General features: G+C 46.6%; 1 long non-coding RNA gene across 1 annotated transcript; it reads right to left on the reverse strand.

The window, feature by feature from the left end:
* Positions 1 to 1,340: 1,340 nt before the first annotated feature.
* Positions 1,341 to 4,756, reverse strand: LOC116816566 (uncharacterized). The gene is made up of 5 exons (XR_012654982.1): positions 4,642 to 4,756; positions 3,809 to 4,299; positions 3,163 to 3,662; positions 2,617 to 3,012; positions 1,341 to 2,425 (listed from the first exon to the last, which is right to left on the reverse strand). It is a non-coding gene; the product is annotated as an uncharacterized LOC116816566 (long non-coding RNA).
* Between the last annotated feature and the right edge of the window lie 378 nt (positions 4,757 to 5,134).

Below are 5,134 nucleotides of genomic sequence, written 5' to 3' on the forward strand. Positions count from 1 at the left end.
CAGCATTCAGTACACTAGGGTGAACATTGAAAAAAGTCAAGAAACGTTTATTTTTCCCGCTTTTCTTTCAACGGGGAGAGAGGGTTAATTGACGAGCTATACCCGTGACCCACCCCGGAAACTGGTGTTTGACCCTACAGGCATGGACTAGCAAGAGTGCAAACTCTTTTCAGAGCTGCTGAGGATGTGGGATAGCTGGAGCCCTCCGTAATCCCCCCACTCTCCCTCCATGAGTATCCATTTGATTCCTTGGCTTTCGTTAAGCTTGTCAGCAGCACCGTGCGTGGACTCTGTCATCATAGCCGGAATTTTTTTTCAAAATGCTTTGGCATTTTCCTCTTCTGTAAGCGGAGCTCTGATAGAACAGATTGGTCTCCCCATACAGCGATCAGATCCAGTACTCTCCCAGGACGTCCATGCTGGTCTTCTTTGGTTGGAACTGCATGCACCCATGCGATAAGCTCCATGCTGGCAAAGGCAAAAAAAAGGAAAAAAAAAACAAAAAGTCGGGGAGAAAACCCAGGGAAATGAAAAATCGTCCCGGGGGCTTTTCCCTGTCCTACCTGCGCATGTGCCTCAAGTTCAGCATTGCTTCCACAACCAGTCACAGTGGTTGCACTGTGGGATACGCCCAGCAGGCCAATACGTCGATTTGGGCGCATGCTAACCTAATCGTCGATATGGTAATACTGATTTAGCACTACTCTTCTCGTTGGAGAGGAGTACAGAAACCGATTTAAAGAGCCCTTTATATCGATATAAAGGACCTCATTGTGTGGACGGGTGCAGCATTAAATCGGTTTAAAGCTGCTAAAATCAGTTTAAACGCATAGCATAGACCAGGCCTAACTGCAGGGTTAGCCAGACCATTCGGTAACATTAGCACTCTGTTTACAAAGCCTTTGGCTAGTGACTAATCATCAGACTTATCCCTTCCTGCTGTAATTCCACTGACTCCAGTGTTCTCTTTCCCCAGTTCTGGTTCCAAGAAAATAAACAAATAAAAACAATCCTCAGAACTAACATCCTGTGGGAAAGTGGAAATGTTGACAGCTCCAGTAATTCAGTTTCTCCTGTGTCTTGTGTGTGTCTATCTGCTTTGTGTGTGTGAGCAGTGGGGCTTTTTGTTTGCTCCTGGCAGGATCAACCCTGTCAGATTTGTCTAAGGGGAGGGACCAGAGAAAACAGGTTGTGGTTAGGCAAAGGAATAACAACCCTGTCCTGAAAAAAACAAAAAAATGTTACAGAAACAGTGGTAGGAACAGTGCTAGAGAATCTGGAAAATAACCACAATGCCCAGGCTTGAAGTAATCAGCAATTCAGAATTCAAAAAGCAAAGCTCAGGAGAGATTTGGGGTTTATTCTCTGAACTTAGCTATGTGCTATAGCACAGGGAGCACTTTTAGAAGTCTCCCATCCCACAACTGGGGAAAGGAAAAGGATTCTTAGGTTCTAGCACGGATTGGAGGAGGATAGTGATGGGGAATAAGGGAATCCCTATGACTTACCCTAACTACGTCTGTTGTTACAATGGGTGAAATGACATTTTTCCCTATCCCTGCCCTGTTCCTGCTCTTTGTTATAGTTCAATTTATTTTAAGTGTAGAAAATGATAATAAAAATATCTGCTCTCCAACACAACCTGAAGCAACATCAGAGCAACTGGGAATGAAGCCATTTGTTCCCCAAAGGAGAACTCGATGACTAACAATTGCTTTGAAATGGAGGAACAGTATAAACATGATGCTCAGGGTTTGTTTAGACTAGGAAAAGTGATGGAGTTTAGGTCAGGTCAAGGGGAAAACTAATGCCAACCACTGCACCTGGGCTGCATCTGCACTACAACTTTTTACATTAAGTAATCACTAACCTGAGCAGATTCCATGAAATTATTACATCCTAGTGGATGGAAGGCACAGGTAGTTTTGCCTCAGTGTGACTTGTTGGATCAACCTCTTCCCCCACTGGAGGTGATGAAATTCTGGCGGAGAAGACACCACCCTATGACTCAAAAGGAAAAGGAGTTGATAGAAAAGAATCAAGGACTGCCCAAAAAAGGATGAGCTGCAAAAGGCAGAAGCAGGCCACTTATCTGTGGACTGAGAGACCACGGTGAAGATTGGTGCAAAAAATCACTATGTGGGAATTAGCAAATGTGATTTTTTTAAAAAAAAGTTTTTTTTGGCCAACTAGTCAAGGGATTTTTTACATTCTCTCTCATGTGGATTTTCTGATGTCTAATGAGGCTTGAGCGCTGATTGAAGCTTTTCCTCCACTCGAGAGCTTTTCCTCGCACTCTCTCCCATGTGAGTCTCCTATTGAGACATGTTTGAGCTGTGCCTGAAGCTTTTCCTGCTCTCAGAGCTATGTGTAGAGCATCTCCCTTGTGTGGATTCTACGATGCGTGATCAGGGCAGAGCTCCAACTGAAGTTTCCCACACCCGAGCATGTGTAGGGCTTTCTCCTTTTGTGGATTTCTTCTCATGTCTGTGTTATTCTATGGTATTGAGCTTTCTTTTTGGATTATGTCTTTCTCACCATCTCTCTGTTTATCGCATGTGTAGGGCGTCTCCCCTTGTGTGGATTCTACGTGTCTGATAGGTCGTGAGTTCCGACTAAAAGCTTTTCCCGCACTCAGAGCATGTGTGGGGCGTCTCTCCTGTGTGGATCTACGATGTCTGATAAGGGCATGAGTTCCGACTAAAGCTTTTCCGCACTCGAGCATCGTGTAGGGCTCTCCTCCTGTGTGGATTTCTCTGATGTACTGAATAATCTCTGAGCTCTGACTAAAAGCTTTTCCCACATCACTGCATGTGTAGGGCCTTTCTCCTGTGTGGATTCTAATGTGTGATAAGGTGTGGAGCTCCGACTGAAGCTTTTCCCGCACGTCGACTGTGTAGGGCGTTCTCCCTGTGTGGATTCTACGATGTCTGTTTCAGGGCAGAGCCTCATGAAAGCTTTTCCGACACTCGAGCATGTGTAGGGCCTTCTTCTGTGTGGATCTCGATATGGCTGATAAGTTGGCTCGACTAAAGCTTTTCCGCACTCAGAGCACGTGAGGCGTCTCTCCTGGTGGATTCTACGATGTGTGGTTCGCAGGCTTCTGACTGAAAGCTTTTCCCGCACTCAGACTGTGTAGGGCTCTCCTCCTGTGGGTTCTACTGATTGAGATAGGCTCTGAGCTCTGACTAAAGCTTTTCCACACGACACGCATGGTAGGGCTTTCTCCTGTGGGATTATTGATGGATAAGGTGAGCTCGACTAAACTTTCCCACACTCGGAGCATGTTAGGGCTCTCTCCTGTGTGGATTCTACTGAGTTGATAGGGCTAAGCTGCCGACTGAAGCTTTTCCCAGCACTCAGAGCATGTGTAGGGCGTCTCTCCTGTGTGGATTCTACGTGATGTCTGTTCAGGGAGAGCTCTCATAAGCTTTTCCCACCGGAGCATGTGTAGGCGCGTCTCTCCTGTGTGGATTCTCTGATGTGAGATAGGGCTGAACTCATGAGCTTTCCCACACATCGACTCTAAGGTTTCTCTTTGTGTGTTCTACTGATGTCTGCATAAGGCAGCTCGACTAAGCTTTCCCACTCAGAGCATGTGTAGCGCCTCCCTTGTGATTTCTGATGTAGTATCTTGAGCTCTGACTAAAGCTTTCCACACACTGCATGTGTAGCGCTTTCTCCCTGTGTGGATTCTATGTTCTGATAAGCTTGAGCCGACTGAGCTTTTCCCGACACTTCAGCATGTGTAGGGCTCTCTGTGTGGACTTCTATGTCTATAGGCAGAGCGATGAAGCTTTTCCCGCACTCAGAGCAGTGTAGGGCCCTGCCTGTGTGGATTCTCTGATGTCGATAAGCTGAGCTCGACTAAAGCTTTTCCCACACTGCATGTGTAGGGCCTTCTCCTGTGTGGATTCTATAGTGATCGATAGGTGGACATGAAGCTTTCCACACTCGGAGCATCCATAAGGTGCTCTCACCTGTGTGGATTCTCTGATGTCTGATAGGTGAGGGCGCGACTGAGCTTTTCCCGCACTCATGGCATGTGTAGCGGTCTCGCCAAGTGATTCTGCGCTTGTTATAGGTCTGATGGCTACTAAAGTTTCCTCTGCCTCCCTGAGTCTCACAGGCTTCTGTTTTTTTCTGAGCATGCACCACTCCGAAACTTCCCTTGGATCTTCCTGATAAAGTTCCATGTGGTTCTTCTTTGCTCAGCATTCCTGATGGATTTCTCCTCCTATTCTACTCACCATCCCATCACCTGATGAGGAGACGAGAGAATCACACATAGATCACTACCTGCACGGAAAGAAAGAATCTCAGAGAGAGGAATGGAAAAGGGATGAACATCCAAAATGTCTGTGGGAGAGATCAAACCTATCAGGAGCTGATTTCCCCAAACCTTCCCCAGAGAGAGAGGAAGGGATCAGTTTTGGTCTGCATCTCACAAACACTCAGGGGAAAGAGATCGGGAGCACCTGCTGCCAGTTGTCATCAGATAGGGGAAGCCCATGAGTGACATCTGCCATATGATTCCACATCTGCAGGAACAATCCTGAACTTGGAAGCTCAAGGTCTTTGAGGCATCCCAATGTTTCCTGCATTCCACACAGTTCTGAGTTGGTTTAACCAAGTCCTCACCTGGAAGGCAGCTCTTGGAAGCACCTCTTCTCAGAGCCCTGGAGGTCTGGGCCACGGCTCTTCCCTCGTTCCAGCTGGAGATCACATCAGGTTTGGAAATGGAAACCCTACTGCAGACAAAGAAAACAGGGAGGTCAGTGGAATTTGTGGATACTTGTCACAAAGAACAGTCATTGTTCAACACCCCCATGCAATTGTTAAGCAGTAACATCCCAAGGCAGCTTCCTTGGCTCAAAGTGGCAGGAGAGTTATTATGATTATAAATCATATTCACTAGCTTAGTGCCTAAGGAGCAACTAACAGTGGGTCCCCATTGTGCAAGGACAAGTACAAACGCAGAATAGCAGATGGCCCATGCCCTGAAGAATTTACAATCTAAATAGACAAGACAGACACAGAATGGGGAAAGGGATAGAACCAGGGCTGGTTCCAGCTGGTGCTTGGGGAGGCAAATTCCAAGGGGCGGCATTCTGCCCAAACCTTTATTTTTTTT

The sequence above is a fragment of the Chelonoidis abingdonii genome, unplaced genomic scaffold, assembly GCF_003597395.2.
Source record: "Chelonoidis abingdonii isolate Lonesome George unplaced genomic scaffold, CheloAbing_2.0 scaffold1773, whole genome shotgun sequence".
In the NCBI taxonomy this organism is placed as follows: domain Eukaryota; kingdom Metazoa; phylum Chordata; order Testudines; family Testudinidae; genus Chelonoidis; species Chelonoidis abingdonii.